The 24,422-nt window shown below is 46.0% G+C and overlaps 17 non-coding genes and 3 pseudogenes across 17 annotated transcripts; all 20 read right to left on the minus strand.

Moving 5' to 3' along the window:
• Positions 1-270: 270 nt before the first annotated feature.
• Positions 271-461, minus strand: LOC141209106 (U2 spliceosomal RNA). The gene has a single exon (XR_012279311.1). It is a non-coding gene; the product is annotated as a U2 spliceosomal RNA (small nuclear RNA).
• Positions 462-1,586: 1,125 nt separating this feature from the next.
• Positions 1,587-1,768, minus strand: LOC141210596 (U2 spliceosomal RNA). The gene has a single exon (XR_012280750.1). It is a non-coding gene; the product is annotated as a U2 spliceosomal RNA (small nuclear RNA).
• A 524-nt stretch (positions 1,769-2,292) lies between these two features.
• LOC141210723 (U2 spliceosomal RNA) lies at positions 2,293-2,434 on the minus strand (annotated as a pseudogene).
• A 1,117-nt stretch (positions 2,435-3,551) lies between these two features.
• Positions 3,552-3,742, minus strand: LOC141210420 (U2 spliceosomal RNA). Its single transcript, XR_012280588.1, has one exon. It is a non-coding gene; the product is annotated as a U2 spliceosomal RNA (small nuclear RNA).
• A 1,123-nt stretch (positions 3,743-4,865) lies between these two features.
• Positions 4,866-5,056, minus strand: LOC141209107 (U2 spliceosomal RNA). The gene has a single exon (XR_012279312.1). It is a non-coding gene; the product is annotated as a U2 spliceosomal RNA (small nuclear RNA).
• A 1,118-nt stretch (positions 5,057-6,174) lies between these two features.
• On the minus strand, positions 6,175-6,365 carry LOC141209108 (U2 spliceosomal RNA). Its single transcript, XR_012279313.1, has one exon. It is a non-coding gene; the product is annotated as a U2 spliceosomal RNA (small nuclear RNA).
• A 1,118-nt stretch (positions 6,366-7,483) lies between these two features.
• LOC141209109 (U2 spliceosomal RNA) lies at positions 7,484-7,674 on the minus strand. The gene has a single exon (XR_012279314.1). It is a non-coding gene; the product is annotated as a U2 spliceosomal RNA (small nuclear RNA).
• Positions 7,675-8,795: 1,121 nt separating this feature from the next.
• LOC141210068 (U2 spliceosomal RNA) lies at positions 8,796-8,986 on the minus strand. The gene has a single exon (XR_012280248.1). It is a non-coding gene; the product is annotated as a U2 spliceosomal RNA (small nuclear RNA).
• A 1,120-nt stretch (positions 8,987-10,106) lies between these two features.
• LOC141209111 (U2 spliceosomal RNA) lies at positions 10,107-10,297 on the minus strand. Its single transcript, XR_012279317.1, has one exon. It is a non-coding gene; the product is annotated as a U2 spliceosomal RNA (small nuclear RNA).
• A 1,123-nt stretch (positions 10,298-11,420) lies between these two features.
• On the minus strand, positions 11,421-11,611 carry LOC141209112 (U2 spliceosomal RNA). The gene has a single exon (XR_012279318.1). It is a non-coding gene; the product is annotated as a U2 spliceosomal RNA (small nuclear RNA).
• Positions 11,612-12,731: 1,120 nt separating this feature from the next.
• On the minus strand, positions 12,732-12,922 carry LOC141209113 (U2 spliceosomal RNA). The gene has a single exon (XR_012279319.1). It is a non-coding gene; the product is annotated as a U2 spliceosomal RNA (small nuclear RNA).
• A 1,122-nt stretch (positions 12,923-14,044) lies between these two features.
• On the minus strand, positions 14,045-14,235 carry LOC141209114 (U2 spliceosomal RNA). Its single transcript, XR_012279320.1, has one exon. It is a non-coding gene; the product is annotated as a U2 spliceosomal RNA (small nuclear RNA).
• A 1,116-nt stretch (positions 14,236-15,351) lies between these two features.
• LOC141209923 (U2 spliceosomal RNA) lies at positions 15,352-15,542 on the minus strand. Its single transcript, XR_012280109.1, has one exon. It is a non-coding gene; the product is annotated as a U2 spliceosomal RNA (small nuclear RNA).
• A 1,120-nt stretch (positions 15,543-16,662) lies between these two features.
• On the minus strand, positions 16,663-16,853 carry LOC141209115 (U2 spliceosomal RNA). Its single transcript, XR_012279321.1, has one exon. It is a non-coding gene; the product is annotated as a U2 spliceosomal RNA (small nuclear RNA).
• Positions 16,854-17,975: 1,122 nt separating this feature from the next.
• LOC141210292 (U2 spliceosomal RNA) lies at positions 17,976-18,166 on the minus strand. Its single transcript, XR_012280465.1, has one exon. It is a non-coding gene; the product is annotated as a U2 spliceosomal RNA (small nuclear RNA).
• Positions 18,167-19,289: 1,123 nt separating this feature from the next.
• Positions 19,290-19,473, minus strand: LOC141210597 (U2 spliceosomal RNA). The gene has a single exon (XR_012280751.1). It is a non-coding gene; the product is annotated as a U2 spliceosomal RNA (small nuclear RNA).
• Positions 19,474-20,262: 789 nt separating this feature from the next.
• LOC141210831 (U2 spliceosomal RNA) lies at positions 20,263-20,354 on the minus strand (annotated as a pseudogene).
• Positions 20,355-21,477: 1,123 nt separating this feature from the next.
• LOC141209117 (U2 spliceosomal RNA) lies at positions 21,478-21,668 on the minus strand. The gene has a single exon (XR_012279322.1). It is a non-coding gene; the product is annotated as a U2 spliceosomal RNA (small nuclear RNA).
• A 1,122-nt stretch (positions 21,669-22,790) lies between these two features.
• On the minus strand, positions 22,791-22,974 carry LOC141210598 (U2 spliceosomal RNA). The gene has a single exon (XR_012280752.1). It is a non-coding gene; the product is annotated as a U2 spliceosomal RNA (small nuclear RNA).
• A 789-nt stretch (positions 22,975-23,763) lies between these two features.
• On the minus strand, positions 23,764-23,855 carry LOC141210832 (U2 spliceosomal RNA; annotated as a pseudogene).
• Between the last annotated feature and the right edge of the window lie 567 nt (positions 23,856-24,422).

A 24,422-nucleotide genomic window follows, 5' to 3' on the forward strand; every position in this document is an offset into this window, starting at 1 on the left:
CTAATATGTCTGTTTATCCAAAAGGAAGTATAGAGGGAGAGCTAGATAGATAGCATTGCATTACATTACATTACATGGCAATGCAATGCACAGTTGCTGAAGTTGAACCAAAATGAGCTTGTCATCTGGCTTCTGCAACTTTTAACATGAAAAATCCAATGAGGAGAAGAAAAGCAAAGCCAAAGAGTCCATCCCAAAATCCGACAAACAAGCAAAATGAACAAAAAGCATTGAATTCAATTCTTTCTGATTTTAGAAACTGCATTAAAGAAGGGGTGCACCGGTCCTGGAGATACTGCAATACCAGGTCAATGCGTGGAGTGGACAGAGCAAGCTCTTTTTCCATCTCCCTGTTCTAAAAATCCATTTAATATATGGTCCCCAGATAGGGGACGTATCAGATATTAAACTGATAAGAACAGATACTACACTTGATCTTAGCCAAAAGGCCGAGAAGCGATAACCAGAATTGGTTTCCGACTACGGTGCCACCCAAGGATTCTGAAAAGTCCATTTGTGGAGATGGCCACCTGGACTCCCGTTAAGAAGACATGCTGTCAACCTCTAGATCCCTCACATGCCTGCACTTTTCGGCTTGCTGCTGCTGCAATCCACGCGTTTTAGATCTGCATAACTCCACCTCTTTTAGCACAGTACCCTCAACCCCCGGCTGTTCCCACCCGCCTCAACACCGTTGGAAGGGAGGAGAACCAATTAAGGCGGGGGGGGGGGGGGTTGGAACGAGCAGCTGTCTACCCTTAGCAGGAGGGTTGCTGATTAATTACCTCTCCTGCTGCTGCTGCTGCTGGCTGTCCAGCAGCAGACTGAAGGTGGCTGCTGCTGTGCGCAGGTATATAAAGGCTCAGAGCCTATTATGACACGCGCAGCCAGCGTTCCATTGCCACATTCCGTCTACTGCAGGCGGGATACCTGGATGGCTGAATGTCACTGAGAAGCTCACAGAGACCGCCATAAGCAACAGTTTAAAAGAATGCCACAGACTAATCAACCAAACTTTTTGGGTTGGTTTCTCTTTTATAGTCTGCAGGCATTAAATGAAAGAAGTCAGTGTTCCAGCAGAGGGAGACAACGTTTCAGAAAAGGCATTGTAGCAAACCAAAAAAGAAATTTTAAGCGCAGCAGAGTAACCAGCTCACATACCTGTTAGCTCAGGTGAGTTTAAAAGGCTGCTGTTGATAACAAGGGCATTTGCTAAATAGATGGTGTGTGTGCAACAATATACTGAAAGGTCAATTATATTGTGCAGCTTATCTCACCACCTGTAGTTATTTAGGTGAAAGCTCCAAAATGCTTGCCTAATATGTCTGTTTATCCAAAAGGAAGTATAGAGGGAGAGCTAGATAGATAGCATTGCATTACATTACATTACATGGCAATGCAATGCACAGTTGCTGAAGTTGAACCAAAATGAGCTTGTCATCTGGCTTCTGCAACTTTTAACATGAAAAATCCAATGAGGAGAAGAAAAGCAAAGCCAAAGAGTCCATCCCAAAATCCGACAAACAAGCAAAATGAACAAAAAGCATTGAATTCAATTCTTTCTGATTTTAGAAACTGCATTAAAGAAGGGGTGCACCGGTCCTGGAGATACTGCAATACCAGGTCAATGCGTGGAGTGGACAGAGCAAGCTCTTTTTCCATCTCCCTGTTCTAAAAATCCATTTAATATATGGTCCCCAGATAGGGGACGTATCAGATATTAAACTCATAAGAACAGATTTTTTGATTGAAGCTGCATCCAAGGCACTGAAAAATGTGACCGAAGTCACACCAAAACAGCGCACGAGGCGAGGATTCATGTGGACCCTTCCCGGAGGAGAGGGTCCCCAATAAACCATCCCCATCCCTCCGAGCCAGAAGGCCACAGCGAGGGTCAGGGATCTCCGATGCTCTCCCTAGCCGAAGCCGGAGAAGAGCCGTTTTCGTGCTCCCAGCTTCCATCTAGGCTGCCACCCTAGTGGAGCTGGAGCCTGTGTTGGTTTCTCAGCCCAAAGCTGACCGGACCTCCGACCGGGTTTATAAAAATTCCCCTTCCTAGCCCGGAGGCCAGGAATAGGGGGGGTTGCTCAGAAAGTATGATTGGCAAAGGTGCGGCGTGCTACGAAGCCAAGTCTTTCTGGGGTTCCCAGTCCCAGTAAGCTTGGACTCCCACCAGGGCGCCTACTCCTGGGGCACATTGCTCCAAAGCACTCACACTTACCCAGCCTAGTGACTTCGATCCTGGAGGGCCATGTTTTCCATCAGATAACTCTATGAGCCACCTGGCGTACTAACAGGTGCACCAAACCAGTGTGTAATATGCATCAATTTACTAGGGCAGCCCAAGGACAAACTGCCTTTTCAAAAGATACTACACTTGATCTTAGCCAAACAGATACTACACTTGATCTTAGCCAAAAGGCCGAGAAGCGATAACCAGAATTGGTTTCCGACTACGGTGCCACCCAAGGATTCTGAAAAGTCCATTTGTGGAGATGGCCACCTGGACTCCCGTTAAGAAGACATGCTGTCAACCTCTAGATCCCTCACATGCCTGCACTTTTCGGCTTGCTGCTGCTGCAATCCACGCGTTTTAGATCTGCATAACTCCACCTCTTTTAGCACAGTACCCTCAACCCCCGGCTGTTCCCACCCGCCTCAACACCGTTGGAAGGGAGGAGAACCAATTAAGGCGGGGGGGGGGTGGAACGAGCAGCTGTCTACCCTTAGCAGGAGGGTTGCTGATTAATTACCTCTCCTGCTGCTGCTGCTGGCTGTCCAGCAGCAGACTGAAGGTGGCTGCTGCTGTGCGCAGGTATATAAAGGCTCAGAGCCTATTATGACACGCGCAGCCAGCGTTCCATTGCCACATTCCGTCTACTGCAGGCGGGATACCTGGATGGCTGAATGTCACTGAGAAGCTCACAGAGACCGCCATAAGCAACAGTTTAAAAGAATGCCACAGACTAATCAACCAAACTTTTTGGGTTGGTTTCTCTTTTATAGTCTGCAGGCATTAAATGAAAGAAGTCAGTGTTCCAGCAGAGGGAGACAACGTTTCAGAAAAGGCATTGTAGCAAACCAAAAAAGAAATTTTAAGCGCAGCAGAGTAACCAGCTCACATACCTGTTAGCTCAGGTGAGTTTAAAAGGCTGCTGTTGATAACAAGGGCATTTGCTAAATAGATGGTGTGTGTGCAACAATATACTGAAAGGTCAATTATATTGTGCAGCTTATCTCACCACCTGTAGTTATTTAGGTGAAAGCTCCAAAATGCTTGCCTAATATGTCTGTTTATCCAAAAGGAAGTATAGAGGGAGAGCTAGATAGATAGCATTGCATTACATTACATTACATGGCAATGCAATGCACAGTTGCTGAAGTTGAACCAAAATGAGCTTGTCATCTGGCTTCTGCAACTTTTAACATGAAAAATCCAATGAGGAGAAGAAAAGCAAAGCCAAAGAGTCCATCCCAAAATCCGACAAACAAGAAAAATGAACAAAAAGCATGGAATTCAATTCTTTCTGATTTTAGAAACTGCATTAAAGAAGGGGTGCACCGGTCCTGGAGATACTGCAATACCAGGTCAATGCGTGGAGTGGACAGATCAAGCTCTTTTTCCATCTCCCTGTTCTAAAAATCCATTTAATATATGGTCCCCAGATAGGGGACGTATCAGATATTAAACTGATAAGAACAGATACTACACTTGATCTTAGCCAAAAGGCCGAGAAGCGATAACCAGAATTGGTTTCCGACTACGGTGCCACCCAAGGATTCTGAAAAGTCCATTTGTGGAGATGGCCACCTGGACTCCCGTTAAGAAGACATGCTGTCAACCTCTAGATCCCTCACATGCCTGCACTTTTCGGCTTGCTGCTGCTGCAATCCACGCGTTTTAGATCTGCATAACTCCACCTCTTTTAGCACAGTACCCTCAACCCCCGGCTGTTCCCACCCGCCTCAACACCGTTGGAAGGGAGGAGAACCAATTAAGGCGGGGGGGGGGTGGAACGAGCAGCTGTCTACCCTTAGCAGGAGGGTTGCTGATTAATTACCTCTCCTGCTGCTGCTGCTGCTGCTGGCTGTCCAGCAGCAGACTGAAGGTGGCTGCTGCTGTGCGCAGGTATATAAAGGCTCAGAGCCTATTATGACACGCGCAGCCAGCGTTCCATTGCCACATTCCGTCTACTGCAGGCGGGATACCTGGATGGCTGAATGTCACTGAGAAGCTCACAGAGACCGCCATAAGCAACAGTTTAAAAGAATGCCACAGACTAATCAACCAAACTTTTTGGGTTGGTTTCTCTTTTATAGTCTGCAGGCATTAAATGAAAGAAGTCAGTGTTCCAGCAGAGGGAGACAACGTTTCAGAAAAGGCATTGTAGCAAACCAAAAAAGAAATTTTAAGCGCAGCAGAGTAACCAGCTCACATACCTGTTAGCTCAGGTGAGTTTAAAAGGCTGCTGTTGATAACAAGGGCATTTGCTAAATAGATGGTGTGTGTGCAACAATATACTGAAAGGTCAATTATATTGTGCAGCTTATCTCACCACCTGTAGTTATTTAGGTGAAAGCTCCAAAATGCTTGCCTAATATGTCTGTTTATCCAAAAGGAAGTATAGAGGGAGAGCTAGATAGATAGCATTGCATTACATTACATTACATGGCAATGCAATGCACAGTTGCTGAAGTTGAACCAAAATGAGCTTGTCATCTGGCTTCTGCAACTTTTAACATGAAAAATCCAATGAGGAGAAGAAAAGCAAAGCCAAAGAGTCCATCCCAAAATCCGACAAACAAGCAAAATGAACAAAAAGCATTGAATTCAATTCTTTCTGATTTTAGAAACTGCATTAAAGAAGGGGTGCACCGGTCCTGGAGATACTGCAATACCAGGTCAATGCGTGGAGTGGACAGAGCAAGCTCTTTTTCCATCTCCCTGTTCTAAAAATCCATTTAATATATGGTCCCCAGATAGGGGACGTATCAGATATTAAACTGATAAGAACAGATACTACACTTGATCTTAGCCAAAAGGCCGAGAAGCGATAACCAGAATTGGTTTCCGACTACGGTGCCACCCAAGGATTCTGAAAAGTCCATTTGTGGAGATGGCCACCTGGACTCCCGTTAAGAAGACATGCTGTCAACCTCTAGATCCCTCACATGCCTGCACTTTTCGGCTTGCTGCTGCTGCAATCCACGCGTTTTAGATCTGCATAACTCCACCTCTTTTAGCACAGTACCCTCAACCCCCGGCTGTTCCCACCCGCCTCAACACCGTTGGAAGGGAGGAGAACCAATTAAGGCGGGGGGGGTGGAACGAGCAGCTGTCTACCCTTAGCAGGAGGGTTGCTGATTAATTACCTCTCCTGCTGCTGCTGCTGCTGGCTGTCCAGCAGCAGACTGAAGGTGGCTGCTGCTGTGCGCAGGTATATAAAGGCTCAGAGCCTATTATGACACGCGCAGCCAGCGTTCCATTGCCACATTCCGTCTACTGCAGGCGGGATACCTGGATGGCTGAATGTCACTGAGAAGCTCACAGAGACCGCCATAAGCAACAGTTTAAAAGAATGCCACAGACTAATCAACCAAACTTTTTGGGTTGGTTTCTCTTTTATAGTCTGCAGGCATTAAATGAAAGAAGTCAGTGTTCCAGCAGAGGGAGACAACGTTTCAGAAAAGGCATTGTAGCAAACCAAAAAAGAAATTTTAAGCGCAGCAGAGTAACCAGCTCACATACCTGTTAGCTCAGGTGAGTTTAAAAGGCTGCTGTTGATAACAAGGGCATTTGCTAAATAGATGGTGTGTGTGCAACAATATACTGAAAGGTCAATTATATTGTGCAGCTTATCTCACCACCTGTAGTTATTTAGGTGAAAGCTCCAAAATGCTTGCCTAATATGTCTGTTTATCCAAAAGGAAGTATAGAGGGAGAGCTAGATAGATAGCATTGCATTACATTACATTACATGGCAATGCAATGCACAGTTGCTGAAGTTGAACCAAAATGAGCTTGTCATCTGGCTTCTGCAACTTTTAACATGAAAAATCCAATGAGGAGAAGAAAAGCAAAGCCAAAGAGTCCATCCCAAAATCCGACAAACAAGCAAAATGAACAAAAAGCATTGAATTCAATTCTTTCTGATTTTAGAAACTGCATTAAAGAAGGGGTGCACCGGTCCTGGAGATACTGCAATACCAGGTCAATGCGTGGAGTGGACAGAGCAAGCTCTTTTTCCATCTCCCTGTTCTAAAAATCCATTTAATATATGGTCCCCAGATAGGGGACGTATCAGATATTAAACTGATAAGAACAGATACTACACTTGATCTTAGCCAAAAGGCCGAGAAGCGATAACCAGAATTGGTTTCCGACTACGGTGCCACCCAAGGATTCTGAAAAGTCCATTTGTGGAGATGGCCACCTGGACTCCCGTTAAGAAGACATGCTGTCAACCTCTAGATCCCTCACATGCCTGCACTTTTCGGCTTGCTGCTGCTGCAATCCACGCGTTTTAGATCTGCATAACTCCACCTCTTTTAGCACAGTACCCTCAACCCCCGGCTGTTCCCACCCGCCTCAACACCGTTGGAAGGGAGGAGAACCAATTAAGGCGGGGGGGGTGGAACGAGCAGCTGTCTACCCTTAGCAGGAGGGTTGCTGATTAATTACCTCTCCTGCTGCTGCTGCTGCTGGCTGTCCAGCAGCAGACTGAAGGTGGCTGCTGCTGTGCGCAGGTATATAAAGGCTCAGAGCCTATTATGACACGCGCAGCCAGCGTTCCATTGCCACATTCCGTCTACTGCAGGCGGGATACCTGGATGGCTGAATGTCACTGAGAAGCTCACAGAGACCGCCATAAGCAACAGTTTAAAAGAATGCCACAGACTAATCAACCAAACTTTTTGGGTTGGTTTCTCTTTTATAGTCTGCAGGCATTAAATGAAAGAAGTCAGTGTTCCAGCAGAGGGAGACAACGTTTCAGAAAAGGCATTGTAGCAAACCAAAAAAGAAATTTTAAGCGCAGCAGAGTAACCAGCTCACATACCTGTTAGCTCAGGTGAGTTTAAAAGGCTGCTGTTGATAACAAGGGCATTTGCTAAATAGATGGTGTGTGTGCAACAATATACTGAAAGGTCAATTATATTGTGCAGCTTATCTCACCACCTGTAGTTATTTAGGTGAAAGCTCCAAAATGCTTGCCTAATATGTCTGTTTATCCAAAAGGAAGTATAGAGGGAGAGCTAGATAGATAGCATTGCATTACATTACATTACATGGCAATGCAATGCACAGTTGCTGAAGTTGAACCAAAATGAGCTTGTCATCTGGCTTCTGCAACTTTTAACATGAAAAATCCAATGAGGAGAAGAAAAGCAAAGCCAAAGAGTCCATCCCAAAATCCGACAAACAAGCAAAATGAACAAAAAGCATTGAATTCAATTCTTTCTGATTTTAGAAACTGCATTAAAGAAGGGGTGCACCGGTCCTGGAGATACTGCAATACCAGGTCAATGCGTGGAGTGGACAGAGCAAGCTCTTTTTCCATCTCCCTGTTCTAAAAATCCATTTAATATATGGTCCCCAGATAGGGGACGTATCAGATATTAAACTGATAAGAACAGATACTACACTTGATCTTAGCCAAAAGGCCGAGAAGCGATAACCAGAATTGGTTTCCGACTACGGTGCCACCCAAGGATTCTGAAAAGTCCATTTGTGGAGATGGCCACCTGGACTCCCGTTAAGAAGACATGCTGTCAACCTCTAGATCCCTCACATGCCTGCACTTTTCGGCTTGCTGCTGCTGCAATCCACGCGTTTTAGATCTGCATAACTCCACCTCTTTTAGCACAGTACCCTCAACCCCCGGCTGTTCCCACCCGCCTCAACACCGTTGGAAGGGAGGAGAACCAATTAAGGCGGGGGGGGGGGTGGAACGAGCAGCTGTCTACCCTTAGCAGGAGGGTTGCTGATTAATTACCTCTCCTGCTGCTGCTGCTGCTGGCTGTCCAGCAGCAGACTGAAGGTGGCTGCTGCTGTGCGCAGGTATATAAAGGCTCAGAGCCTATTATGACACGCGCAGCCAGCGTTCCATTGCCACATTCCGTCTACTGCAGGCGGGATACCTGGATGGCTGAATGTCACTGAGAAGCTCACAGAGACCGCCATAAGCAACAGTTTAAAAGAATGCCACAGACTAATCAACCAAACTTTTTGGGTTGGTTTCTCTTTTATAGTCTGCAGGCATTAAATGAAAGAAGTCAGTGTTCCAGCAGAGGGAGACAACGTTTCATAAAAGGCATTGTAGCAAACCAAAAAAGAAATTTTAAGCGCAGCAGAGTAACCAGCTCACATACCTGTTAGCTCAGGTGAGTTTAAAAGGCTGCTGTTGATAACAAGGGCATTTGCTAAATAGATGGTGTGTGTGCAACAATATACTGAAAGGTCAATTATATTGTGCAGCTTATCTCACCACCTGTAGTTATTTAGGTGAAAGCTCCAAAATGCTTGCCTAATATGTCTGTTTATCCAAAAGGAAGTATAGAGGGAGAGCTAGATAGATAGCATTGCATTACATTACATTACATGGCAATGCAATGCACAGTTGCTGAAGTTGAACCAAAATGAGCTTGTCATCTGGCTTCTGCAACTTTTAACATGAAAAATCCAATGAGGAGAAGAAAAGCAAAGCCAAAGAGTCCATCCCAAAATCCGACAAACAAGCAAAATGAACAAAAAGCATTGAATTCAATTCTTTCTGATTTTAGAAACTGCATTAAAGAAGTGGTGCACCGGTCCAGGAGATACTGCAATACCAGGTCAATGCGTGGAGTGGACAGAGCAAGCTCTTTTTCCATCTCCCTGTTCTAAAAATCCATTTAATATATGGTCCCCAGATAGGGGACGTATCAGATATTAAACTGATAAGAACAGATACTACACTTGATCTTAGCCAAAAGGCCGAGAAGCGATAACCAGAATTGGTTTCCGACTACGGTGCCACCCAAGGATTCTGAAAAGTCCATTTGTGGAGATGGCCACCTGGACTCCCGTTAAGAAGACATGCTGTCAACCTCTAGATCCCTCACATGCCTGCACTTTTCGGCTTGCTGCTGCTGCAATCCACGCGTTTTAGATCTGCATAACTCCACCTCTTTTAGCACAGTACCCTCAACCCCCGGCTGTTCCCACCCGCCTCAACACCGTTGGAAGGGAGGAGAACCAATTAAGGCGGGGGAGGGGGGGTGGAACGAGCAGCTGTCTACCCTTAGCAGGAGGGTTGCTGATTAATTACCTCTCCTGCTGCTGCTGCTGGCTGTCCAGCAGCAGACTGAAGGTGGCTGCTGCTGTGCGCAGGTATATAAAGGCTCAGAGCCTATTATGACACGCGCAGCCAGCGTTCCATTGCCACATTCCGTCTACTGCAGGCGGGATACCTGGATGGCTGAATGTCACTGAGAAGCTCACAGAGACCGCCATAAGCAACAGTTTAAAAGAATGCCACAGACTAATCAACCAAACTTTTTGGGTTGGTTTCTCTTTTATAGTCTGCAGGCATTAAATGAAAGAAGTCAGTGTTCCAGCAGAGGGAGACAACGTTTCAGAAAAGGCATTGTAGCAAACCAAAAAAGAAATTTTAAGCGCAGCAGAGTAACCAGCTCACATACCTGTTAGCTCAGGTGAGTTTAAAAGGCTGCTGTTGATAACAAGGGCATTTGCTAAATAGATGGTGTGTGTGCAACAATATACTGAAAGGTCAATTATATTGTGCAGCTTATCTCACCACCTGTAGTTATTTAGGTGAAAGCTCCAAAATGCTTGCCTAATATGTCTGTTTATCCAAAAGGAAGTATAGAGGGAGAGCTAGATAGATAGCATTGCATTACATTACATTACATGGCAATGCAATGCACAGTTGCTGAAGTTGAACCAAAATGAGCTTGTCATCTGGCTTCTGCAACTTTTAACATGAAAAATCCAATGAGGAGAAGAAAAGCAAAGCCAAAGAGTCCATCCCAAAATCCGACAAACAAGCAAAATGAACAAAAAGCATTGAATTCAATTCTTTCTGATTTTAGAAACTGCATTAAAGAAGGGGTGCACCGGTCCTGGAGATACTGCAATACCAGGTCAATGCGTGGAGTGGACAGAGCAAGCTCTTTTTCCATCTCCCTGTTCTAAAAATCCATTTAATATATGGTCCCCAGATAGGGGACGTATCAGATATTAAACTGATAAGAACAGATACTACACTTGATCTTAGCCAAAAGGCCGAGAAGCGATAACCAGAATTGGTTTCCGACTACGGTGCCACCCAAGGATTCTGAAAAGTCCATTTGTGGAGATGGCCACCTGGACTCCCGTTAAGAAGACATGCTGTCAACCTCTAGATCCCTCACATGCCTGCACTTTTCGGCTTGCTGCTGCTGCAATCCACGCGTTTTAGATCTGCATAACTCCACCTCTTTTAGCACAGTACCCTCAACCCCCGGCTGTTCCCACCCGCCTCAACACCGTTGGAAGGGAGGAGAACCAATTATGGCGGGGGGGGGGGGGTGGAACGAGCAGCTGTCTACCCTTAGCCGGAGGGTTGCTGATTAATTACCTCTCCTGCTGCTGCTGCTGCTGGCTGTCCAGCAGCAGACTGAAGGTGGCTGCTGCTGTGCGCAGGTATATAAAGGCTCAGAGCCTATTATGACACGCGCAGCCAGCGTTCCATTGCCACATTCCGTCTACTGCATGCGGGATACCTGGATGGCTGAATGTCACTGAGAAGCTCACAGAGACCGCCATAAGCAACAGTTTAAAAGAATGCCACAGACTAATCAACCAAACTTTTTGGGTTGGTTTCTCTTTTATAGTCTGCAGGCATTAAATGAAAGAAGTCAGTGTTCCAGCAGAGGGAGACAACGTTTCAGAAAAGGCATTGTAGCAAACCAAAAAAGAAATTTTAAGCGCAGCAGAGTAACCAGCTCACATACCTGTTAGCTCAGGTGAGTTTAAAAGGCTGCTGTTGATAACAAGGGCATTTGCTAAATAGATGGTGTGTGTGCAACAATATACTGAAAGGTCAATTATATTGTGCAGCTTATCTCACCACCTGTAGTTATTTAGGTGAAAGCTCCAAAATGCTTGCCTAATATGTCTGTTTATCCAAAAGGAAGTATAGAGGGAGAGCTAGATAGATAGCATTGCATTACATTACATTACATGGCAATGCAATGCACAGTTGCTGAAGTTGAACCAAAATGAGCTTGTCATCTGGCTTCTGCAACTTTTAACATGAAAAATCCAATGAGGAGAAGAAAAGCAAAGCCAAAGAGTCCATCCCAAAATCCGACAAACAAGCAAAATGAACAAAAAGCATTGAATTCAATTCTTTCTGATTTTAGAAACTGCATTAAAGAAGGGGTGCACCGGTCCTGGAGATACTGCAATACCAGGTCAATGCGTGGAGTGGACAGAGCAAGCTCTTTTTCCATCTCCCTGTTCTAAAAATCCATTTAATATATGGTCCCCAGATAGGGGACGTATCAGATATTAAACTGATAAGAACAGATACTACACTTGATCTTAGCCAAAAGGCCGAGAAGCGATAACCAGAATTGGTTTCCGACTACGGTGCCACCCAAGGATTCTGAAAAGTCCATTTGTGGAGATGGCCACCTGGACTCCCGTTAAGAAGACATGCTGTCAACCTCTAGATCCCTCACATGCCTGCACTTTTCGGCTTGCTGCTGCTGCAATCCACGCGTTTTAGATCTGCATAACTCCACCTCTTTTAGCACAGTACCCTCAACCCCCGGCTGTTCCCACCCGCCTCAACACCGTTGGAAGGGAGGAGAACCAATTAAGGCGGGGGAGGGGGGGTGGAACGAGCAGCTGTCTACCCTTAGCAGGAGGGTTGCTGATTAATTACCTCTCCTGCTGCTGCTGCTGGCTGTCCAGCAGCAGACTGAAGGTGGCTGCTGCTGTGCGCAGGTATATAAAGGCTCAGAGCCTATTATGACACGCGCAGCCAGCGTTCCATTGCCACATTCCGTCTACTGCAGGCGGGATACCTGGATGGCTGAATGTCACTGAGAAGCTCACAGAGACCGCCATAAGCAACAGTTTAAAAGAATGCCACAGACTAATCAACCAAACTTTTTGGGTTGGTTTCTCTTTTATAGTCTGCAGGCATTAAATGAAAGAAGTCAGTGTTCCAGCAGAGGGAGACAACGTTTCAGAAAAGGCATTGTAGCAAACCAAAAAAGAAATTTTAAGCGCAGCAGAGTAACCAGCTCACATACCTGTTAGCTCAGGTGAGTTTAAAAGGCTGCTGTTGATAACAAGGGCATTTGCTAAATAGATGGTGTGTGTGCAACAATATACTGAAAGGTCAATTATATTGTGCAGCTTATCTCACCACCTGTAGTTATTTAGGTGAAAGCTCCAAAATGCTTGCCTAATATGTCTGTTTATCCAAAAGGAAGTATAGAGGGAGAGCTAGATAGATAGCATTGCATTACATTACATTACATGGCAATGCAATGCACAGTTGCTGAAGTTGAACCAAAATGAGCTTGTCATCTGGCTTCTGCAACTTTTAACATGAAAAATCCAATGAGGAGAAGAAAAGCAAAGCCAAAGAGTCCATCCCAAAATCCGACAAACAAGCAAAATGAACAAAAAGCATTGAATTCAATTCTTTCTGATTTTAGAAACTGCATTAAAGAAGGGGTGCACCGGTCCTGGAGATACTGCAATACCAGGTCAATGCGTGGAGTGGACAGAGCAAGCTCTTTTTCCATCTCCCTGTTCTAAAAATCCATTTAATATATGGTCCCCAGATAGGGGACGTATCAGATATTAAACTGATAAGAACAGATACTACACTTGATCTTAGCCAAAAGGCCGAGAAGCGATAACCAGAATTGGTTTCCGACTACGGTGCCACCCAAGGATTCTGAAAAGTCCATTTGTGGAGATGGCCACCTGGACTCCCGTTAAGAAGACATGCTGTCAACCTCTAGATCCCTCACATGCCTGCACTTTTCGGCTTGCTGCTGCTGCAATCCACGCGTTTTAGATCTGCATAACTCCACCTCTTTTAGCACAGTACCCTCAACCCCCGGCTGTTCCCACCCGCCTCAACACCGTTGGAAGGGAGGAGAACCAATTATGGCGGGGGGGGGGGGTGGAACGAGCAGCTGTCTACCCTTAGCCGGAGGGTTGCTGATTAATTACCTCTCCTGCTGCTGCTGCTGCTGGCTGTCCAGCAGCAGACTGAAGGTGGCTGCTGCTGTGCGCAGGTATATAAAGGCTCAGAGCCTATTATGACACGCGCAGCCAGCGTTCCATTGCCACATTCCGTCTACTGCATGCGGGATACCTGGATGGCTGAATGTCACTGAGAAGCTCACAGAGACCGCCATAAGCAACAGTTTAAAAGAATGCCACAGACTAATCAACCAAACTTTTTGGGTTGGTTTCTCTTTTATAGTCTGCAGGCATTAAATGAAAGAAGTCAGTGTTCCAGCAGAGGGAGACAACGTTTCAGAAAAGGCATTGTAGCAAACCAAAAAAGAAATTTTAAGCGCAGCAGAGTAACCAGCTCACATACCTGTTAGCTCAGGTGAGTTTAAAAGGCTGCTGTTGATAACAAGGGCATTTGCTAAATAGATGGTGTGTGTGCAACAATATACTGAAAGGTCAATTATATTGTGCAGCTTATCTCACCACCTGTAGTTATTTAGGTGAAAGCTCCAAAATGCTTGCCTAATATGTCTGTTTATCCAAAAGGAAGTATAGAGGGAGAGCTAGATAGATAGCATTGCATTACATTACATTACATGGCAATGCAATGCACAGTTGCTGAAGTTGAACCAAAATGAGCTTGTCATCTGGCTTCTGCAACTTTTAACATGAAAAATCCAATGAGGAGAAGAAAAGCAAAGCCAAAGAGTCCATCCCAAAATCCGACAAACAAGCAAAATGAACAAAAAGCATTGAATTCAATTCTTTCTGATTTTAGAAACTGCATTAAAGAAGGGGTGCACCGGTCCTGGAGATACTGCAATACCAGGTCAATGCGTGGAGTGGACAGAGCAAGCTCTTTTTCCATCTCCCTGTTCTAAAAATCCATTTAATATATGGTCCCCAGATAGGGGACGTATCAGATATTAAACTGATAAGAACAGATACTACACTTGATCTTAGCCAAAAGGCCGAGAAGCGATAACCAGAATTGGTTTCCGACTACGGTGCCACCCAAGGATTCTGAAAAGTCCATTTGTGGAGATGGCCACCTGGACTCCCGTTAAGAAGACATGCTGTCAACCTCTAGATCCCTCACATGCCTGCACTTTTCGGCTTGCTGCTGCTGCAATCCACGCGTTTTAGATCTGCATAACTCCACCTCTTTTAGCACAGTACCCTCAACCCCCGGCTGTTCCCACCCGCCTCAACACCGTTGGAAGGGAGGAGAACCAATTAAGGCGGGGGGGGGGGGTGGAACGAGCAGCTGTCTACCCTTAGCAGGAGGGTTGCTGATTAATTACCTCTCCTGCTGCTGCTGGCTGTCCAGCAGCAGACTGAAGGTGGCTGCTGCTGTGCGCAGGTATATAAAGGCTCAGAGCCTATTATGACACGCGCAGCCAGCGTTCCATTGCCACATTCCGTCTACTGCAGGCGGGATACCTGGATGGCTGAATGTCACTGAGAAGCTCACAGAGACCGCCATAAGCAACAGTTTAAAAGAATGCCACAGACTAATCAACCAAACTTTTTGGGTTGGTTTCTCTTTTATAGTCTGCAGGCATTAAATGAAAGAAGTCAGTGTTCCAGCAGAGGGAGACAACGTTTCAGAAAAGGCATTGTAGCAAACCAAAAAAGAAATTTTAAGCGCAGCAGAGTAACCAGCTCACATACCTGTTAGCTCAGGTGAGTTTAAAAGGCTGCTGTTGATAACAAGGGCATTTGCTAAATAGATGGTGTGTGTGCAACAATATACTGAAAGGTCAATTATATTGTGCAGCTTATCTCACCACCTGTAGTTATTTAGGTGAAAGCTCCAAAATGCTTGCCTAATATGTCTGTTTATCCAAAAGGAAGTATAGAGGGAGAGCTAGATAGATAGCATTGCATTACATTACATTACATGGCAATGCAATGCACAGTTGCTGAAGTTGAACCAAAATGAGCTTGTCATCTGGCTTCTGCAACTTTTAACATGAAAAATCCAATGAGGAGAAGAAAAGCAAAGCCAAAGAGTCCATCCCAAAATCCGACAAACAAGCAAAATGAACAAAAAGCATTGAATTCAATTCTTTCTGATTTTAGAAACTGCATTAAAGAAGTGGTGCACCGGTCCTGGAGATACTGCAATACCAGGTCAATGCGTGGAGTGGACAGAGCAAGCTCTTTTTCCATCTCCCTGTTCTAAAAATCCATTTAATATATGGTCCCCAGATAGGGGACGTATCAGATATTAAACTGATAAGAACAGATACTACACTTGATCTTAGCCAAAAGGCCGAGAAGCGATAACCAGAATTGGTTTCCGACTACGGTGCCACCCAAGGATTCTGAAAAGTCCATTTGTGGAGATGGCCACCTGGACTCCCGTTAAGAAGACATGCTGTCAACCTCTAGATCCCTCACATGCCTGCACTTTTCGGCTTGCTGCTGCTGCAATCCACGCGTTTTAGATCTGCATAACTCCACCTCTTTTAGCACAGTACCCTCAACCCCCGGCTGTTCCCACCCGCCTCAACACCGTTGGAAGGGAGGAGAACCAATTAAGGCGGGGGAGGGGGGGTGGAACGAGCAGCTGTCTACCCTTAGCAGGAGGGTTGCTGATTAATTACCTCTCCTGCTGCTGCTGCTGGCTGTCCAGCAGCAGACTGAAGGTGGCTGCTGCTGTGCGCAGGTATATAAAGGCTCAGAGCCTATTATGACACGCGCAGCCAGCGTTCCATTGCCACATTCCGTCTACTGCAGGCGGGATACCTGGATGGCTGAATGTCACTGAGAAGCTCACAGAGACCGCCATAAGCAACAGTTTAAAAGAATGCCACAGACTAATCAACCAAACTTTTTGGGTTGGTTTCTCTTTTATAGTCTGCAGGCATTAAATGAAAGAAGTCAGTGTTCCAGCAGAGGGAGACAACGTTTCAGAAAAGGCATTGTAGCAAACCAAAAAAGAAATTTTAAGCGCAGCAGAGTAACCAGCTCACATACCTGTTAGCTCAGGTGAGTTTAAAAGGCTGCTGTTGATAACAAGGGCATTTGCTAAATAGATGGTGTGTGTGCAACAATATACTGAAAGGTCAATTATATTGTGCAGCTTATCTCACCACCTGTAGTTATTTAGGTGAAAGCTCCAAAATGCTTGCCTAATATGTCTGTTTATCCAAAAGGAAGTATAGAGGGAGAGCTAGATAGATAGCATTGCATTACATTACATTACATGGCAATGCAATGCACAGTTGCTGAAGTTGAACCAAAATGAGCTTGTCATCTGGCTTCTGCAACTTTTAACATGAAAAATCCAATGAGGAGAAGAAAAGCAAAGCCAAAGAGTCCATCCCAAAATCCGACAAACAAGCAAAATGAACAAAAAGCATTGAATTCAATTCTTTCTGATTTTAGAAACTGCATTAAAGAAGGGGTGCACCGGTCCTGGAGATACTGCAATACCAGGTCAATGCGTGGAGTGGACAGAGCAAGCTCTTTTTCCATCTCCCTGTTCTAAAAATCCATTTAATATATGGTCCCCAGATAGGGGACGTATCAGATATTAAACTGATAAGAACAGATACTACACTTGATCTTAGCCAAAAGGCCGAGAAGCGATAACCAGAATTGGTTTCCGACTACGGTGCCACCCAAGGATTCTGAAAAGTCCATTTGTGGAGATGGCCACCTGGACTCCCGTTAAGAAGACATGCTGTCAACCTCTAGATCCCTCACATGCCTGCACTTTTCGGCTTGCTGCTGCTGCAATCCACGCGTTTTAGATCTGCATAACTCCACCTCTTTTAGCACAGTACCCTCAACCCCCGGCTGTTCCCACCCGCCTCAACACCGTTGGAAGGGAGGAGAACCAATTAAGGCGGGGGGGGGGGGTGGAACGAGCAGCTGTCTACCCTTAGCAGGAGGGTTGCTGATTAATTACCTCTCCTGCTGCTGCTGCTGCTGGCTGTCCAGCAGCAGACTGAAGGTGGCTGCTGCTGTGCGCAGGTATATAAAGGCTCAGAGCCTATTATGACACGCGCAGCCAGCGTTCCATTGCCACATTCCGTCTACTGCAGGCGGGATACCTGGATGGCTGAATGTCACTGAGAAGCTCACAGAGACCGCCATAAGCAACAGTTTAAAAGAATGCCACAGACTAATCAACCAAACTTTTTGGGTTGGTTTCTCTTTTATAGTCTGCAGGCATTAAATGAAAGAAGTCAGTGTTCCAGCAGAGGGAGACAACGTTTCAGAAAAGGCATTGTAGCAAACCAAAAAAGAAATTTTAAGCGCAGCAGAGTAACCAGCTCACATACCTGTTAGCTCAGGTGAGTTTAAAAGGCTGCTGTTGATAACAAGGGCATTTGCTAAATAGATGGTGTGTGTGCAACAATATACTGAAAGGTCAATTATATTGTGCAGCTTATCTCACCACCTGTAGTTATTTAGGTGAAAGCTCCAAAATGCTTGCCTAATATGTCTGTTTATCCAAAAGGAAGTATAGCGGGAGAGCTAGATAGATAGCATTGCATTACATTACATTACATGGCAATGCAATGCACAGTTGCTGAAGTTGAACCAAAATGAGCTTGTCATCTGGCTTCTGCAACTTTTAACATGAAAAATCCAATGAGGAGAAGAAAAGCAAAGCCAAAGAGTCCATCCCAAAATCCGACAAACAAGCAAAATGAACAAAAAGCATTGAATTCAATTCTTTCTGATTTTAGAAACTGCATTAAAGAAGGGGTGCACCGGTCCTGGAGATACTGCAATACCAGGTCAATGCGTGGAGTGGACAGAGCAAGCTCTTTTTCCATCTCCCTGTTCTAAAAATCCATTTAATATATGGTCCCCAGATAGGGGACGTATCAGATATTAAACTGATAAGAACAGACACTACACTTGATCTTAGCCAAAAGGCCGAGAAGCGATAACCAGAATTGGTTTCCGACTACGGTGCCACCCAAGGATTCTGAAAAGTCCATTTGTGGAGATGGCCACCTGGACTCCCGTTAAGAAGACATGCTGTCAACCTCTAGATCCCTCACATGCCTGCACTTTTCGGCTTGCTGCTGCTGCAATCCACGCGTTTTAGATCTGCATAACTCCACCTCTTTTAGCACAGTACCCTCAACCCCCGGCGGTTCCCACCCGCCTCAACACCGTTGGAAGGGAGGAGAACCAATTAAGGCGGGGGAGGGGGGGTGGAACGAGCAGCTGTCTACCCTTAGCAGGAGGGTTGCTGATTAATTACCTCTCCTGCTGCTGCTGCTGCTGGCTGTCCAGCAGCAGACTGAAGGTGGCTGCTGCTGTGCGCAGGTATATAAAGGCTCAGAGCCTATTATGACACGCGCAGCCAGCGTTCCATTGCCACATTCCGTCTACTGCAGGCGGGATACCTGGATGGCTGAATGTCACTGAGAAGCTCACAGAGACCGCCATAAGCAACAGTTTAAAAGAATGCCACAGACTAATCAACCAAACTTTTTGGGTTGGTTTCTCTTTTATAGTCTGCAGGCATTAAATGAAAGAAGTCAGTGTTCCAGCAGAGGGAGACAACGTTTCAGAAAAGGCATTGTAGCAAACCAAAAAAGAAATTTTAAGCGCAGCAGAGTAACCAGCTCACATACCTGTTAGCTCAGGTGAGTTTAAAAGGCTGCTGTTGATAACAAGGGCATTTGCTAAATAGATGGTGTGTGTGCAACAATATACTGAAAGGTCAATTATATTGTGCAACTTATCTCACCACCTGTAGTTATTTAGGTGAAAGCTCCAAAATGCTTGCCTAATATGTCTGTTTATCCAAAAGGAAGTATAGAGGGAGAGCTAGATAGATAGCATTGCATTACATTACATTACATGGCAATGCAATGCACAGTTGCTGAAGTTGAACCAAAATGAGCTTGTCATCTGGCTTCTGCAACTTTTAACATGAAAAATCCAATGAGGAGAAGAAAAGCAAAGCCAAAGAGTCCATCCCAAAATCCGACAAACAAGCAAAATGAACAAAAAGCATTGAATTCAATTCTTTCTGATTTTAGAAACTGCATTAAAGAAGGGGTGCACCGGTCCTGGAGATACTGCAATACCAGGTCAATGCGTGGAGTGGACAGAGCAAGCTCTTTTTCCATCTCCCTGTTCTAAAAATCCATTTAATATATGGTCCCCAGATAGGGGACGTATCAGATATTAAACTGATAAGAACAGATTTTTTTTTTTTATCGAAAGCCCGAATTCGTGTACAAAACCCGAGTGCGCTTAAAAAAGTGACAAGTGCCACAAAAAAAGTGCACTAGGATGCTGGTCTTCTTGAAACCCTCTGCAAAAGGAGAAGGGTCCCCCAAACCATTTCCCGTCCCTCCGAGCCAAAAGGCCACAGCGAGGAACAGGGACAAAAAGCCACCTCCAGCCGAAGCCAGAGGCGACCCAATCTTACCCCCAGCACCTGCCCGAGTTCTCACCCGAGCAAGGCACTGGGAGCCAAAGACTGTGCTCCCCTCCCGGAAGAGGGGAGCCAACAACGCTCTCCTCCCGAAAGAGGAGAGCCAGGGGGGTTCAGGGGGGAGCGGAACCTGATCTCCACACACTCCCCCCCTAGACCTGCCAAGAGAGGAACCCGTAAGGGAACCGCATCCCGACAAAATCCTAGTAGGACGTGACACACGTGAATAAGTGGACACACAGTGACAAAGAAATTAAATAAATAGTGAAGGTTTCACAGTATAATACTGCCCGGACCTTCGACCGGGAATTGAAAAATTCCCCATCCTAAGGCCAGAAGGCCCGGAATAAGGGTGTGTGCGAAGAAAGAAAATTTGAAGTGCTTGTGCAAATGTGCCATAAACTCAAGTGGGGTTCCCAATCCCAGTGAGTTAAGGCACCCCAGGGTCACCACTCCTGGGGCACTTCACACTTCGGGCTTTCGATCTTCCCCGGCCCAATGGCGTCGATCCTGGGGGGCCATGCTTTCCACCAGATGACTATATTAGCCACCTGGCGTACTAACAAGCGCCTAAACCCCAGTGTGCATAATGTATCAATCTACTAGGGCGGCCAACATCCAAAACCGCCTTTTCGAAAGATACTACACTTGATCTTAGCCAAAAGGCCGAGAAGCGATAACCAGAATTGGTTTCCGACTACGGTGCCACCCAAGGATTCTGAAAAGTCCATTTGTGGAGATGGCCACCTGGACTCCCGTTAAGAAGACATGCTGTCAACCTCTAGATCCCTCACATGCCTGCACTTTTCGGCTTGCTGCTGCTGCAATCCACGCGTTTTAGATCTGCATAACTCCACCTCTTTTAGCACAGTACCCTCAACCCCCGGCTGTTCCCACCCACCTCAACACCGTTGGAAGGGAGGAGAACCAATTAAGGCGGGGGGGGGGGGGTGGAACGAGCAGCTGTCTACCCTTAGCAGGAGGGTTGCTGATTAATTACCTCTCCTGCTGCTGCTGCTGCTGGCTGTCCAGCAGCAGACTGAAGGTGGCTGCTGCTGTGCGCAGGTATATAAAGGCTCAGAGCCTATTATGACACGCGCAGCCAGCGTTCCATTGCCACATTCCGTCTACTGCAGGCGGGATACCTGGATGGCTGAATGTCACTGAGAAGTTCACAGAGACCGCCATAAGCAACAGTTTAAAAGAATGCCACAGACTAATCAACCAAACTTTTTGGGTTGGTTTCTCTTTTATAGTCTGCAGGCATTAAATGAAAGAAGTCAGTGTTCCAGCAGAGGGAGACAACGTTTCAGAAAAGGCATTGTAGCAAACCAAAAAAGAAATTTTAAGCGCAGCAGAGTAACCAGCTCACATACCTGTTAGCTCAGGTGAGTTTAAAAGGCTGCTGTTGATAACAAGGGCATTTGCTAAATAGATGGTGTGTGTGCAACAATATACTGAAAGGTCAATTATATTGTGCAGCTTATCTCACCACCTGTAGTTATTTAGGTGAAAGCTCCAAAATGCTTGCCTAATATGTCTGTTTATCCAAAAGGAAGTATAGAGGGAGAGCTAGATAGATAGCATTGCATTACATTACATTACATGGCAATGCAATGCACAGTTGCTGAAGTTGAACCAAAATGAGCTTGTCATCTGGCTTCTGCAACTTTTAACATGAAAAATCCAATGAGGAGAAGAAAAGCAAAGCCAAAGAGTCCATCCCAAAATCCGACAAACAAGCAAAATGAACAAAAAGCATTGAATTCAATTCTTTCTGATTTTAGAAACTGCATTAAAGAAGGGGTGCACCGGTCCTGGAGATACTGCAATACCAGGTCAATGCGTGGAGTGGACAGAGCAAGCTCTTTTTCCATCTCCCTGTTCTAAAAATCCATTTAATATATGGTCCCCAGATAGGGGACGTATCAGATATTAAACTGATAAGAACAGATACTACACTTGATCTTAGCCAAAAGGCCGAGAAGCGATAACCAGAATTGGTTTCCGACTACGGTGCCACCCAAGGATTCTGAAAAGTCCATTTGTGGAGATGGCCACCTGGACTCCCGATAAGAAGACATGCTGTCAACCTCTAGATCCCTCACATGCCTGCACTTTTCGGCTTGCTGCTGCTGCAATCCACGCGTTTTAGATCTGCATAACTCCACCTCTTTTAGCACAGTACCCTCAACCCCCGGCTGTTCCCACCCGCCTCAACACCGTTGGAAGGGAGGAGAACCAATTAAGGCGGGGGGGGGGGGTGGAACGAGCAGCTGTCTACCCTTAGCAGGAGGGTTGCTGATTAATTACCTCTCCTGCTGCTGCTGCTGCTGGCTGTCCAGCAGCAGACTGAAGGTGGCTGCTGCTGTGCACAGGTATATAAAGGCTCAGAGCCTATTATGACACGCGCAGCCAGCGTTCCATTGCCACATTCCGTCTACTGCAGGCGGGATACCTGGATGGCTGAATGTCACTGAGAAGCTCACAGAGACCGCCATAAGCAACAGTTTAAAAGAATGCCACAGACTAATCAACCAAACCTTTTGGGCTGGTTTCTCTTTTATAGTCTGCAGGCATTAAATGAAAGAAGTCAGTGTTCCAGCAGAGGGAGACAACGTTTCAGAAAAGGCATTGTAGCAAACCAAAAAAGAAATTTTAAGCGCAGCAGAGTAACCAGCTCACATACCTGTTAGCTCAGGTGAGTTTAAAAGGCTGCTGTTGATAACAAGGGCATTTGCTAAATAGATGGTGTGTGTGCAACAATATACTGAAAGGTCAATTATATTGTGCAGCTTATCTCACCACCTGTAGTTATTTAGGTGAAAGCTCCAAAATGCTTGCCTAATATGTCTGTTTATCCAAAAGGAAGTATAGAGGGAGAGCTAGATAGATAGCATTGCATTACATTACATTACATGGCAATGCAATGCACAGTTGCTGAAGTTGAACCAAAATGACCTTGTCATCTGGCTTCTGCAACTTTTAACATGAAAAATCCAATGAGGAGAAGAAAAGCAAAGCCAAAGAGTCCATCCCAAAATCCGACAAACAAGCAAAATGAACAAAAAGCATTGAATTAAATTCTTTCTGATTTTAGAAACTGCATTAAAGAAGGGGTGCACCGGTCCTGGAGATACTGCAATACCAGGTCAATGCGTGGAGTGGACAGAGCAAGCTCTTTTTCCATCTCCCTGTTCTAAAAATCCATTTAATATATGGTCCCCAGATAGGGGACGTATCAGATATTAAACTGATAAGAACAGATTTTTTTTTTTTATCGAAAGCCCGAATTCGTGTACAAAACCCGAGTGCGCTTAAAAAAGTGACAAGTGCCACAAAAAAAGTGCACTAGGATGCTGGTCTTCTTGAAACCCTCTGCAAAAGGAGAAGGGTCCCCCAAACCATTTCCCGTCCCTCCGAGCCAAAAGGCCACAGCGAGGAACAGGGACAAAAAGCCACCTCCAGCCGAAGCCAGAGGCGACCCAATCTTACCCCCAGCACCTGCCCGAGTTCTCACCCGAGCAAGGCACTGGGAGCCAAAGACTGTGCTCCCCTCCCGGAAGAGGGGAGCCAACAACGCTCTCCTCCCGAAAGAGGAGAGCCAGGGGGGTTCAGGGGGGAGCGGAACCTGATCTCCACACACTCCCCCCCTAGACCTGCCAAGAGAGGAACCCGTAAGGGAACCGCATCCCGACAAAATCCTAGTAGGACGTGACACACGTGAATAAGTGGACACACAGTGACAAAGAAATTAAATAAATAGTGAAGGTTTCACAGTATAATACTGCCCGGACCTTCGACCGGGAATTGAAAAATTCCCCATCCTAAGGCCAGAAGGCCCGGAATAAGGGTGTGTGCGAAGAAAGAAAATTTGAAGTGCTTGTGCAAATGTGCCATAAACTCAAGTGGGGTTCCCAATCCCAGTGAGTTAAGGCACCCCAGGGTCACCACTCCTGGGGCACTTCACACTTCGGGCTTTCGATCTTCCCCGGCCCAATGGCGTCGATCCTGGGGGGCCATGCTTTCCACCAGATGACTATATTAGCCACCTGGCGTACTAACAAGCGCCTAAACCCCAGTGTGCATAATGTATCAATCTACTAGGGCGGCCAACATCCAAAACCGCCTTTTCGAAAGATACTACACTTGATCTTAGCCAAAAGGCCGAGAAGCGATAACCAGAATTGGTTTCCGACTACGGTGCCACCCAAGGATTCTGAAAAGTCCATTTGTGGAGATGGCCACCTGGACTCCCGTTAAGAAGACATGCTGTCAACCTCTAGATCCCTCACATGCCTGCACTTTTCGGCTTGCTGCTGCTGCAATCCACGCGTTTTAGATCTGCATAACTCCACCTCTTTTAGCACAGTACCCTCAACCCCCGGCTGTTCCCACCCACCTCAACACCGTTGGAAGGGAGGAGAACCAATTAAGGCGGGGGGGGGGGGGTGGAACGAGCAGCTGTCTACCCTTAGCAGGAGGGTTGCTGATTAATTACCTCTCCTGCTGCTGCTGCTGCTGGCTGTCCAGCAGCAGACTGAAGGTGGCTGCTGCTGTGCGCAGGTATATAAAGGCTCAGAGCCTATTATGACACGCGCAGCCAGCGTTCCATTGCCACATTCCGTCTACTGCAGGCGGGATACCTGGATGGCTGAATGTCACTGAGAAGTTCACAGAGACCGCCATAAGCAACAGTTTAAAAGAATGCCACAGACTAATCAACCAAACTTTTTGGGTTGGTTT

Source organism: Phyllobates terribilis, unplaced genomic scaffold (assembly GCF_046119375.1).
Source record: "Phyllobates terribilis strain yellow unplaced genomic scaffold, ASM4611937v1 Scaffold_169__1_contigs__length_4117513, whole genome shotgun sequence".
Lineage (NCBI taxonomy): Eukaryota > Metazoa > Chordata > Amphibia > Anura > Dendrobatidae > Phyllobates > Phyllobates terribilis.